Genomic DNA, 14659 nt, shown 5'->3' with positions numbered 1-14659 from the left:
CTTTATTTCACCAGGTAGGCAAGTTGAGAACAAGTTCTCATTTGCAACTGCGACCTGGCCAAGATAAAGCAAAGCAGTTTGACACATACAACAACACAGAGTTACACATGGAATAAACAAACATACAATCAATAATACAGTAGGAAAATCTATATACAGCATGTACAAATGAGGTAGGATTAGCGAGGTAAGGCAATAAATATGCCATGGTGGCGAAGTAATTACAATATAGCAATTAAACAGTGGAATGGTAGAATGTGCAGAACATGACTGTGCAAGTAGATACTGGGAAGCAAAATAAATAAATAAATACAGTATGGGGATGAGGTAGTTGGATAGGCTATTTACAGATGAGCTATGTACAGGTGCAGTGATCTGTGAGCTGCTCTGACAACTGGTGCTTAAAGCTAGTGAGGGAGATATGAGTCTCCAGCTTCAGTGATTTTTGCAGCTCGTTCCAGTCATTGGCAGCAGAGAACTGGAAGGAAAGGCGACCAAAGGAGGAATTGGCTTTGGGGGTGACCAGTGAGCTATACCTGCTGGAGCGCGTGCTACGAGTGGGTGCTGCTATGGTGACCAGTGAGCTGAGATAAGGCGGGGCTTTACCTAGCAGAGACTTGTAGATAACCTGTAGCCAGTGGGTTTGGCGACGAGTATGAAGCGAGGGCCAACCAACGAGAGCGCACAGGTCGCAGTGGTGGGTAATGTATGGGGCTTTGGTGCCAAAACAGATGGCACTGTGATAGACTGCATCCAATTTGTTGAGTAGAGTGTTGGAGGCTATTTTATAGATGACATCGCCGAAGTCGAGGATCGGTAGGATGGTCAGTTTTTCGAGGGTATGTTTGGCAGCATGAGTGAAAGATGCTTTGTTGCGATATAGGAAGCCGATTCTAGATTTAATTTTGGATTGGAGATGCTTAATGTGAGTCTGGAAGGAGAGTTTACAGTCTAACCAGACACCTAGGTATTTGTAGTTGTCCACGTATTCTAAGTCAGAGCTGTCCAGAGTAGTGATGCTGGACGGGCGGGCATTGATCGATTGAATAGCATGCATTTAGTTTTACTTGCATTTAAGAGCAGTTGGAGGCCATAGAAGGAGAGTTGTATGGCATTGAAGCTTGTCTAGAGGTTAGTTAACACAGTGTCCAAAGAGGGGCCAGAAGTATACAGAATGGTGTCGTCTGTGTAGAGGTGGATCAGAGAATCACCAGCAGCAAGAGCAACATCATAGATGTATACAGAGAAGAGTCAGCCTGAGAATTGAACCCTGTGGCACCCCCATAGAGATGTGCCAGAGGTCCGGACAACAGGCCCTCCGATTTGACACACTGAACTCTATCAGAGAAGTAGTTGGTAATCCAGGCGAGGCAATCATTTGAGAAACCAAGGCTGTCAAGTCTGCCAATAAGAATGTGGTGTTTGACAGAGTCGAAAGCCTTGGCCAGGTCGATGAATACGGCTGCACAGTAATGTCTCTTATCGATGGCGGTTATGATATCGTTTAGTACCTTGAGTGTGGCTGAGGTGCACCCATGACCAGCTCTGAAACCAGATTGCATAGCGGAGAAGGTACGGTGGGATTCGAAATGATCGGTAATCTGTTTGTTAACTTGGCTTTCGAATACCTTAGAAAGACAGGGTAGGATAGATATAGGTCTGTAGCAGTTTGGGTCTAGAGTTTCACCCCCTTTGAAGAGGGGGATGACCGCGGCAGCTTTCCAATCTTTGGGAATCTCAGACGATACGAAAGAGAGGTTGAACAGGCTAGAAATAGGGGTTGCAACAATTTCGGCAGATCATTTTAGAAAGAGAGGGTCCAGATTGTCTAGCCCGGCTGATTTGTAGGGGTCCAGATTTTGGGTGCTTGGGCAGGTTGCTGTGGAGGGTGCTGGGCAGTTGACCGGGGTAGGGGTAGCCAGGTGGAAAGCATGGCCAGCCGTAGAGAAATGCTTATTGAAATTCTCAATTATAGTGGATTTATCGGTGGTAACAGTGTTTCCTAGCCTCAGAGCAGTGGGCAGTTGGGAGGAGGTGGTCTTATTCTCCATGGACTTTACAGTGTCCCAGAACTTTTTTGAGTTTGTACTACAGGATGCAAATTTCTGTTTGAAAAAGCTAGCCTTAGCTTTCCTAACTGCCTGTGTATATTTGTTCCTAACTTCCCTGAAAAGTTGCATATCACAGGGGCTATTCGATGCTAATGCAGAATGCCACAGGATGTTTTTGTGCTGGTCATGGGCAGACAGGTCTGGAGTGAACCAAGGACTATATCTATTCCTGGTTCTAATTTTTTTGAATGGAGCATGCTTGTTTAAGATGGTGAGGAAGGCACTTTTAAAGAATAACCAGGCATCCTCTACTGACGGGATGAGATCAATGTCATTCCAGGATACCCGGGCCACGTCGATTAGAAAGGCCTGCTCGCAGAAGTGTTTAGGGAGTGTTTGACAGTGATGAGGGGTGGTTGTTCGATCGCAGACACATTATGGATGCAGGCAATGAGGCAGTGATCGCTGAGATCTTGATTGAAAACAGCAGAGGTGTATTTGGAGGGCGAGGTAGTTAGGATGATATCTATGAGGGTGCCTGTGTTTACGGATTTGGGGTTGTACCTGGTAGGTTCATTGATAATTTGTGTGAGATTGAGGGCATCAAGCTTAGATTGTAGGATGGCCAGGGTGTTAAGCATATCCCAGTTTAGGTCACCTAGTAGCACGAGCTCAGAAGATAGATGGGGGGCAATCAATTCACATATGGTGTCGAGGGCACAGCTGGGGGCAGAGGGTGGTCTATAGCAAGCAGCAATGGTGAGAGACTTGTTTCTGGAAAGGTGAATTTTTAGAAGTAGAAGCTCAAATTGTTTGGGTACAGACCTGGATAGCCTGCAGAGTTCTGTCTTACTATCTTGCAGTAGATTGCAACACCGCCCCCTTTGGCAGTTCTATCTTGGCGGAAATTTTATACTTAGGGATGGAGATTTTTGGCGGTTTTTGGTGGTTTTCCTAAGCCGGGATTCAGACACGGCTAAGACATCCGTTTAGCACACTCATTGGCAGAGTGTGCTAAAGCAGTGAGTAAAGCAAACTTAGGGAGTAGGCTTCTAATGTTAACATGCATGAAACCAAGGCTTTTATGGTTACATAAGTCAACAAATGAGAGCACCTGGGGAGTGGAGCTAGGCACTGCAGGTCCTGGATTAACCTCTACATCACCAGAGGAACAGAGGAGAAGTAGGATAACGGTACGGCTAAAGGCTATACGAACTGGCCGTCTAGCACGTTCGGAACAGAGAGTAAAAGGAGCAGGTTTCTAGGCACAATAGCATAGATTCAAGGCATAATGTACAGACAAAGGTAAGGTAGGATGTGAGTACATTGGAGGTAAACCTAGGCATTGAGTAATGATGAGAGAGATATAGTCTCTAGAGATGTTTAAACCAGGTGATGTCATCGTATATGTAGGACGTGGAACAACATGGTTGGTTAAGGCATATTTAGCAGGGCTAGAGGCTCTACAATGAAATAAGACAGTAATCACTAACCAGGACAGTAATGGACGAGGCATATTGAAATTAGAGAGAGGCATGCGTAGCCAAGTGATCATATGGGTCCAGTGAGTGGTTGGGCTGGCTGGGGGGACATGGCGATTCAGACAGTTAGCAGGCCGGAGCTAACAAGCTAGCAGTTAGCAGACTGGGGCTAGCAGTTAGCAGACCGGGGCTAGCAAGTTAGCAGAAGGGCTTTTTTGGGGAAGTTGCGATGGAGGAAAGTCTGTTTTTGCCGCCTCGTGCGGTGATGTCGATAGACCAGTCGTGGATTAGCAGGGTTCCAAGTAGCTCTAGATAGCTAGCAGGCCGCGGTTAGCAGAATGGGCCTTCAGCGGACGTTGCGCCTGAGGGGCCTGTTTAAATCCTCGGGCAGATTATGTCGGTATTCCAGTCGTAGAGGATCGGCGGGGTTCCGTGCCCCGTACTGGCAACACAAGGGGTCCGGATATTGTAGCCCAGGAGTGGGCTTCGGTGGTAGCCCAGGAGCCCTAGCCAGACTAGCTTCAGGCTAATTGGTGCTTGCTCCGGGATGGAAACGCTAGCCAGGAGTAGTCACCTGGGATTGCGGTTAGCTAGTTGCAAAGATCCAGATGAAAAGGTTCAGAGCTTGCGATAGGAATCCGGGGATATGGAGAGAAAAATAAGTCCGTTATGCTCTGGTTTGAGTCACGTTGTACGAACTGGCGAGAGTTTTCCGAGCTAAAGGTTAGCTGATGACCGCTAGCAGTGGTTTGCTAACTGATAGCTGGTAGCTAGTTAGCTGGCTAGCTTCAGTTGAGGGATTCCAGATCCGAAGTAAATAGAAATACTTTTTTTTAAATAACAGATCCACGCCACATTGGGTGAGGCGGGTTGCAGGAGAGTATTTAGAAGTTGAGGTTTAGGAAAATATTTTAAAAAGATATGCGAAGAAAAATATATAAAAAGTTATATACAAGGGACACGACAGGACAAAGACGTCTGACTGCTACGCCATCTTGGAAATCAATCTTTCGGAATGTAGTGGAGTAAAAGTTGTCAAAAATATAAATAGAAAGGTACAGGTACAAAAATACTTAATTAATGCTTAAAAATATTTTTACTTATGTACTTTACACCACTGCTCGTAAATATGTAGACATTTCAGTGACTGGTGCGAACTGCTGTAGAACCTGTGAAGTCCTCCCACAGGGAGGAGTGTTGCACGGGAGTTGAAAGAGTAGGCCTTCAGGACATCCTTCATATCCACTGCTTCCACTGAGGCCAAAATGCTTCAGTAATCAAAGACCACATTATGAATGCTTTGTAAACACAAGACATGAAATGTAAATCAGGTTATCACTACAGTACTTAAATACAGAGCCAGAATGTACTATCTTATTTGTTTCCTTGATGGATGGAAATGCCTTCTGTACCTGGATATGGAGTGAGAGGCTCCCAGTAAGTAGTATCGACTTGCCAGGGTGAGCCCTTTGTCTCTGTCAGTTTTCCACATCCACACTCTTAAGGACAGGTCCTGAGACGTAGTGACTACACGTAAACCATCCTGAGAGACAATTCATTTCCATACACTCTTACAAATAGATTTTTATTCCATGAGATATCCTGGCTAAACAAGGGCCAAAGTATTTTAAAGAATACATCTAGGGGAGAATAGAATATTGATCTAGAACACTGCAGATACTATGTATTGTGCTGACATGCGTTTCCCTTATACTAGTAGAGCACCAAAATAAACAATCCAATCTTATCCATGGTTATTATCATCCGTAGTAGATACGCACAACAAATTAGAGTGAAAACTTTACCACATAAATGGAGGAGATTGGTCCATTATGGTCCTTGAAGCTACTCTTTTTGGCATGGGTAGCTAGCCTGCTAATTGTTTTTGTTCGAATTATGCATCTGGACACTGTACCTAGTAGTGGGGAGTCAACTCCAAATGAATCGATTTGTCGACGGCCATTTCTGGGTGTCATGCTGGAATCGACTCCTAACATTCAGTATTGTTGCAACTGAGGAAACTATTTTCCGTAGTCTACTTCGTGAACACAAACTTTCGCATCTTTCACAGCAACGAAAGAGCAAGCTAGCGAGAGACGGAGGGATCACAGCCAGGCATAGGCAGGCATGTCGGCCACCAGGCAGAAAGTCCGAATCGTGCATCGGTAATCAAAAGATGTAGGCTATAGGCTACCGCAATGCTGTATTTCGCAATTTCTTTGCTTGCAATGACACATGCAAGTTCACTAAAGTACGGGCCATCAATGAGTAGGCTGAGCTACAGACCGCAACAGACCGAAGACCAAACACATATTCACGTTTTTCATAGCAAAGAGGACCAGGACAGGGAGAGAGAGCAGGTAGAGAGTCGGTCAGAACCGTGCACTTAGGCTATATTTTGGTCATCTGTATCTAGCAATGCCTCGTAAATTCACCAAAAGTATATGCAATAAGGCCCGAGGAGATGTGGTATATGGCCAATATACCACGACTAAGGGCTGTTCTTATGCACGACGCAATGCCTGGACACAGTCCTTAGCCGTGGTATATTGGCCATATATCACAAACCCCCGAGGTGCCTTGTTGCTATTATAAACTGGTTACCAACGTAATTAGAGCAGTAAAAATACATGCTTTGTCATACACTTGGTATACGGTCTGATATACCCCGGCTGTCAGCCAATCATCATTCAGGGCTCGAACCACCCAGTTTATAATAAAGTATATATTAGGCTATCAATGATTATGGCTAAGATATTCTTTATAGTGCCAGTGAATTGAAGTTGAACATTGCCAAATGCATCAGTTTAATTAGGCCTAAGTGTCCAATAAAGTGTTGCCTATAGCTTATTTAATGAAATGCTGGTGGCTCTCCACGAACAGGGTTGGAGAGCCCTGTCCTAGGCAATAGATCGCAAAGCAGCATCCCCGCTTAACTTTTTGGAAATGGCAAGTTACAGTTTTTCCCAATTGTTTACACACTAAAATTGGAACTTGAAACGCAATCACAGAAACCTGAAACTCATGTACCAAATCCCTAAACCAAGTCTGGAAAATTGCAAGCACAATTCCTGCTTTACACTCAGTTTTCAATTCTATATCACACTTTTTGCAAAACACTACACACAGTTCTCTATATTAGGCACAGCATTCAAAATTAAAATCTCTTTAGTCCCTTTGGAAAGCAACGCCAAGCTCTATACACCAATTGGCAACACCCACTCCTCACAGGTGTAAACACTAGTTGCTGAATTGTTCACTTAGAAATCAGAGCTTTAGCACTATAAAAGGCCACAGATGAGCTCTCCTGTTTTGGAGGAAAATGGAAGTCAATGGTGAAGCAAGAGCTATAGGTGAAGGAGTGAGGGTAAGTGGAGGAAGAGGAGGACGAGGAAGGACAGTTGTCTCGACCATGTGCTCTACCATGGATTGAGTACGAGGGAGGCTGGGCAGAGAGTTCAGCCCAACCTGAGCCGCTACACGGTTGCATCTATCATCCGTACATTCAGAAATGACAACCGGTAAGTAGGCCTATGTTACTCAATGATTGTTAGCCAATGTTACAGTAATATAATTTCCTATTGAAAGAAAATAGAATATTTTAGCTTACTGTAACCAATCATGTGATATTTGTGGATCTTCTGCAGAACTGAGAGACGGCCAGGCCATGGTGGAAGACACCGGCTGTTCACACCAGAACAGGAGACCGCTATTGTAAACATGGTGGTGATGGCAAACAATACCATTAGACTACGAGAAATCCAGAACCACATAATTGCAGACAACACAATATTCAATAACATTCACCAGGTGGCTTGTCTACATTGGACCGTGTATTACAGTGCAACCGAATCCAGATGAAACAGGTTTACAGGGTGCCATTTGAGCAAAACTCAGAGAGAGTTAAAGAACAGCGCTATGAATATGTGAAAGTACTATACTGTGAATTTACTATCATATCAGCACTGTATAGACACATTACAGTACTGTAATCCAGTGTATTGTGCCTCACCATATTGACTGCTCTAGGTCTATGTCACATATTGTCTTGTCTGTTTCAGAGAATCTTGGAGCTGGATGCTGCTGCAATTCAGCACGTTTATATTTACATTGATGAGGCTGGCTTCAACCTAGCCAAAAGAAGGGGATGGGATGGAACATTATTGGCCACCGTGCCATTGTGAATGTCCCAAGACAGCATGTAGGGAATATCACCATGTGCGCAGCCATTAGCCAGCAAGGCGTCCTCCATCACCATGCCAACCTTGGTCCCTACAACACCGCCCTTCTCATCAGGGGATGGAAACACTACATGGCATCCTCATTCCAGCCGAGCAGAGGGGTGGACCAGAGCAGCCCAGGTATGTTGTCATCTGGGACAACGTGAGTTTCCACCGGGCTGCTCTGCTCCGCAACTGGTTCATCGACCACCCACAATTTATTGTGCTATACCTCCCACCATATTCTCCATTCCTAAAAGCAATTGAAGAGGTTTTTTTGGCATGGCGATGGAAGGTGTAGGACCGCCATCCCCTCACACGCCTGCCTCTTCTCCAGGCAATGGAGGATGCATGTGGTGAAGTTGATGTGGGGGCTTTCGGCAGCTGGATCCGTCACTCCAGAAGATTCTTTCCCCGCTGTTTAGCCAGAGAGAACAGATCTTGTGATGTAGATGAGGTGCTGGGGCCAGACCAAAATAGGAGGCAGGATGTAGCCTAATGTCTTTTTTCTTATATTTTGCATGTCATCAAATCAAATCAAATCAAATTTATTTATATAGCCCTTCGTACATCAGCTGAAATCTCAAAGTGCTGTACAGAAACCCAGCCTAAAACCCCAAACAGCAAGCAATGCATGTGAAAGAAGCACGGTGGCTGGGAAAAACTCCCTAGGAAAAACTCCTGAGAAAGGCCAAAAACCTAGGAAGAAACCTAGAGAGGAACCAGGCTATGAGGGGTGGCCAGTCCTCTTCTGGCTGTGCCGGGTGGATATTATAACAGAACATGGTCAAGATGTTAAAATGTTCGTAAATGACCAGCATGGTCAAATAATAATAATCATAGTAATTGTCGAGGGTGCAACAAGCACGTCCGGTGAACAGGTCAGGGTTCCGTAGCCGCAGGCAGAACAGTTGAAACTGGAGCAGCAGCATGGCCAGGTGGACTGGGGACAGCAAGGAGTCATCATGCCAGGTAGTCCTAGGGCTCAGGTCCTCCGAGAGAAAGAAAGAAAGAAAGAAAGAGAGAATTAGAGAGAGCATATTTACATTCACACAGGACACCGGATAAGACAAGAGAATACTCCAGATGTAACAGACTGACCCTAGCCCCCCGACACATAAACTACTGCAGCATAAATACTGGAGGCTGAGACAGGAGGGATCAGAAGACACTGTGGCCCCATCCGATGATACCCCCGGACAGGGCCAAACAGGCAGGATATAACCCCACCCACTTTGCCAAAGCACAGCCCCCACACCACTAGAGGGATATCTACAACCACCAACTTACCGTCCGAAGACAAGGCCGAGTATAGCCCACAAAGATGTCCGCCACGGCACAACCCAAGGGGGGGGCGCCAACCCAGACAGGAAGACCACGTCAGTGGCTCAACCTACTCAAGTGACGCACCCCTCCCATGGACGGCATGGAAGAACACCAGTAAGTCAGTGACTCAGCCCCTGTAAAAGGGTTAGAGGCAGAGAATCCCAGTGGGAAGAGGGGAACCGACAAGGCAGAGACAGCAAGGGCGGTTCGTTGCTCCAGCCTTTCCGTTCACCTTCACACTCCTGGGCCAGACTATACTTAATCATAGGACCTACTGAAGAGATAAGTCTTCAGTAAAGACTTAAAGGTTGAGACTGAGTCTGCGTCTCTCACATGGGTAGGCAGACCATTCCATAAAAATGGAGCTCTATAGGAGAAAGCCCTACCTCCAGCCGTTTGCTTAGAAATTCTAGGGACAATTAGGAGGCCTGCGTCTTGTGACCGTAGCGTACGTTTAGGTATGTACGGCAGGACCAAATCGGAAAGATAGGTAGGAGCAAGCCCATGTAATGCTTTGTAGGTTAGCAGTAAAACCTTGAAATCAGCCCTTGCCTTAACAGGAAGCCAGTGTAGGGAAGCTAGCACTGGAGTAATATGATCAAATTTTTTGGTTCTAGTCAGGATTCTAGCAGCCGTATTTAGCACTAACTGAAGTTTGTTTAGTGCTTTATCCGGGTAGCCGGAAAGTAGAGCATTGCAGTAGTCGAGCCTAGAAGTAACAAAAGCATGGATTAATTTTTCTGCGTCATTTTTGGACAGAAAGTTTCTGATTTTTGCAATGTTACGTAGATGGAAAAAAGCTGTCCTTGAAGCAGTCTTGATATGTTCTTCAAAAGAGAGATCAGGGTCCAGAGTAACGCCGAGGTCCTTCACAGTTTTATTTGAGACGACTGTATAACCATCCAGATTAATTGTCAGATTCAACAGAAGATCTCTTTGTTTCTTGGGACCTAGGACAAGCATCTCTGTTTTGTCCGAGTTTAAAAGTAGAAAATTTGCAGCCATCCACTTCCTTATGTCTGAAACACAGGCTTCTAGCGAGAGCAATTTTGGGGCTTCACCATGTTTCATTGAAATGTACAGCTGTGTGTCGTCCGCATAGCAGTGAAATTTAACATTATGTTTTCGAATGACATCCCCAAGAGGTAAAATATATAGTGAAAACAATAGTGGTCCTAGAACGGAACCTTGAGGAACACCGAAATTTACAATTGATTTGTCAGAGGACGAACCATTCACAGAGACAAACTGATATCTTTCCGACAGATAAGATCTAAACCAGGCCAGAACTTGTCCATGTAGACCAATTTGGGTTTCCAATCTCTCCAAAAGAATGTGGTGATCGATGGTATCAAAAGCGGCACTAAGATCTAGGAGCATGAGGACAGATGCAGAGCCTCGGTCTGACGTCATTAAAAGGTCATTTACCACCTTCACAAGTGCAGTCTCAGTGCTATGATGGGGTCTAAAACCAGACTGAAGCGTTTCGTATACATTGTTTGTCTTCAGGAAGGCAGTGAGTTGCTGCGCAACAACTTTTTCTAAAATTTTTGAGAGGAATGGAAGATTCGATATAGGCCGATAGTTTTTTATAATTTCTGGGTCAAGATTCGGCTTTTTCAAGAGAGGCTTTATTACTGCCACTTTTAGTGAGCTTGGTACACATCCGGTGGATAGAGAGCCGTTTATTATGTTCAACATAGGAGGGCCAAGCACAGGAAGCAGCTCTTTCAGTAGTTTAGTTGGAATAGGGTCCAGTATGCAGCTTGAGGGTTTGGAGGCCATGATTATTTTCATCATTGTGTCAAGAGATATAGTACTAAAACACTTTAGTATCTCCCTTGAGCCAAGGTCCTGGCAGAGTTGTGCAGACTCTGGACAATGAAGCCCTGGAGGAATACCCAGATTTAAAGAGGAGTCCGTAATTTGCTTTCTAATGATCATGATCTTTTCCTCAAAAAAGTTCATAAATTTATTACTGCTGAAGTGAAAGCCATCCTCCATTTGCGAATGCTGCTTTTTAGTTAGCTTTGCGACAGTGTCAAAAAGAAATTTCGGATTGTTCTTATTTTCCTCAATTAAGTTGGAAAAATAGGATGATCGTGCAGCAGTGAGGGCTCTTCGATACTGCACGGTACATGTGTTTTTGTATTTAGAGTTTTGAAAGAATGAGCCACTTTCATTACTATAATTTTTTTTACAGAAAACACTTTATCTTCCTGCATGTTTTTCCTGGTTTTCTCCTGTTGGGCATGGAAAGTGTTCCATACAAAACACAAGTGTTCAAAAATACAGCATTTTGGAAATAAATGACAATGTTTTTGTTACTGTATTGCATTTGTGTGTGTTTTTTTATGTATATTTGAGTAGGTATACATTACTGTAACAATCTTTTACAGCCGGCTACAGTGTAACACTGAAAATGCAAAAGGCATAAACCTACTGATGGGATATTTCTCAGTGTGTTGTTGGTTGGTAGACAGATCTATTCATATGACGCGTGTGTTATTTTGATGCAAAAAAAGCATTTTGTTAAGAGAGAAAACAGTTTTGAATGCATTGTTTGCTTTTGCTAGAGATTTGTAGAGTTTTGCATTTTGGGTTTGTGGTTTTGTGTTTAGAGTTTTGGGAAAATGGACCAAAAATTCAGCAAACGTGTGTAAAACGTGTAAAACTTTCTCATCTATTAACACAGTCAAGCGCAAATTCGGTTCAGCAGCGCAAAGCAGCAGGATGTGGGGCATTGTTATTAGGAAGGATGTCTACCATTTATGGATCGCTAAAATAATGATTATGCGCACACTTCATAAATGTAAATATTATGGGGAGACATATACATTTGGCAGCCAAGCACGAGTTATCAGTGTAGCCTGTTGTCGTCTAGACACGGCGTTGAAATATCGTCACGCCTACAATAAAAACCTCCAGGCTTCCATCATGGGTCAATTCAATTTGAGAAAAAAATTTAAGAATTACAGAGGGCAGTTTAGAAAAACGAATCCTGTGTGAATCGTCCTCTAGTTAACATTAGCCTTCTACCTCTAGCTACATATTGATCTTCCATCCTCTCAGACCAGGGGCACAACAACGTATGAATAAATGCTTGGATCAGAAAAGCCATTATAATCATTGACCAGTACAGATAATTAAATCAAACCAAATCCCTACCTCCATTCATAGCTAATTTAGGATAGAGCGGCAACATGGTCATACTCGTTTGGACCAGACAGTATCAGATAGATGGCCTACATGTAGAGTGACAGAGGGGCGCTGTTTCACTCGCTCGGATGCTTTCTCCTGTCAGCCTCTTGCGAACTGAAGGAAAATTATGAAACACAGAGAGACGAAAGATGAAAATAAAAACATAAAATAGTTACTTTTTTTGGGAAGCCTGGCGTCGCTTGCCGTCCATGAATATACGCCACGGACTTTACGGAACATCTTACTAAACTTTAGACATATGAGTTCCCACCCCCGGTCTCAGGGATGGTTAACTCCGGAAACTCCTTTGGTCTCTATTGAGTTAGGTAAATCAGCTTTTAGGTTTCTTGCACCTTATTTGTGGAACAATCTTCAAAATGTTCTTAAATGTGATATTTTGGTGCCTCTAGTGCAATTCAGAAAGCTGATTGAGGACCTTATTACTGATGAATGTGTTTGTTTTTTATGACCATGTTCTTTTTGCTTGCATTTTGTATTTATATTGATCTGTTTTTTCTGTAATTAATGTAATTCAGGGCTCATCTGTAAAAGAGATCTTGGTCTCAGTATGACTCCCTGATAAAATAAAGGTTAAATTAAAATGAGATGGTGTGTATGAGCATCCGAGCAAGAGTCGACTCCTATGACTCCAACCACAGGAGTTGGAGTTGAGCAAGAGTCGACTCCAATCACAAATCCAAATCCTGGAGTCGTGCACCACTAACTGTACCAGCTTTTTTTTGTTTCACCTGGCTGCTGTTTCCCGATCTTTTGAAAACATCAATTGAAGAGTGACCTGAACCTTGAGAGGAATGTGAGATGCAGTAAAGGAATGCAGTACTGAGACAGAGGGCTCATAGTGAGGACGACTGGCTACTACTCTGAACTGTGTGTGGTGAGCTTTCTGGTGGCCAGAGCTGTTGAGGCATCACACAAGTGGGTACCATACTTTGTGAAGGAGAAGGTTCAGTAGCTACACAACTGCTTATTTGTTTTTTGAGCTTTTGAAGTGCTTTGAGATTATGAAAAGTGCTATAGAAATGTATCACAGAGTGCTGCTGCCCTTCCCTTCCAGAAGGATGCCCGAGGTCTTGCCCTCAAATATCAACAATTTCTCTACCTGCTCAACTGAAGTAGGAGGAAATGTGTGGCAGTTAGACCAAAAATCCATTACAAACACAACCATGAAAATGAGTACAACTGACAAAATGACACATGGGGACAAGCTTGTTAAAGTAACAGGTAACGAGAATCTAAATAGATTAAGATATTAAATGTCCCAAACTCGACACTTTACCCTGGATCTCTGACTTGTATCTAGTATTTTTAATGCTGATGTCGAACACAGAGAAGACCTTGTTGTGATGTGTGAGTGGTCCTTGCAGTGGACACTGGTCAGTCTGACCGGCTGGGAGGGCAGGAAGACCGCAGCCTGAGACAGACAGAGACACTGGCACAGATAAACTCATGGCCGCGGGAAGATGTTTAGGGTTGAGGGTGCTGAATTATCAATGGGTGCTGCAGAACCCTCTGCACCCCTACTTCCTGCGACTATGGATAGGCTGACTTTACGTAGGCATCCCAATTCTGATCTTTTGCCCAATTATGGGAAATATCTGATTTGTCAGAATACCAATTAGTGGCAAAAAAAGATCCAAATAGGGCAGCCCTATTGAAATAGCCTAAATTGGCAATTCCATGTTAACAGAGTGACACTGAGATTCGGATTTTTCACTTTAAAATGTACATCAAACAAAAAACAATGATTGCAAAGTTAAACAAACCACACAACTATATGCAGAAGGACCACATTTAACAATTTTCACAGAAAATGTTACAAAAACACATTTACTTGAAGAACAGTGCCGATGCAAAGTTTGGAAAGAGAATAAAGGCACAAACAGTACAAACCATTATTATGTTACCAAACTTTACATCTGAGTCTCAGTGTTACTCCGTTATCGTGGAATTGCCCAAATCTAGCAACAGATATTACAAATGAATAATAGCATTATGTTTCAAAGTAAAGCAACCGCTTGACAAAAGAGCAACAATATGTGGAACGTTATGCTGAAACAGATAGAGAATAGCCTATATTCAAAACTTGAATTTTTACTTATGCTTCTGAGACTTTATTGTGATTCTCTTAGCTACTTTACAGACACTTGATGCTCGGATTAAATAATTTTTCTGGAAAAAACGACAAATCTTAAATCAGACAATAATTTAACTTTTTACGGCTGTGCTGTATTGCTGGCTGTCAAATATAATTTCAGCGAATCTTTATTCAGTTTTCAACGCTACCTATTTTAATTGGTCTGCAGATGGCGCTATTATAAATGGTACAAAACCTCTCCAAAACAGAGACGAATGGATGCGC

The sequence above is a fragment of the Salmo trutta genome, chromosome 30 (assembly GCF_901001165.1).
Source record: "Salmo trutta chromosome 30, fSalTru1.1, whole genome shotgun sequence".
Taxonomy (NCBI): domain Eukaryota; kingdom Metazoa; phylum Chordata; class Actinopteri; order Salmoniformes; family Salmonidae; genus Salmo; species Salmo trutta.
This window is presented reverse-complemented; position numbering follows the sequence as displayed.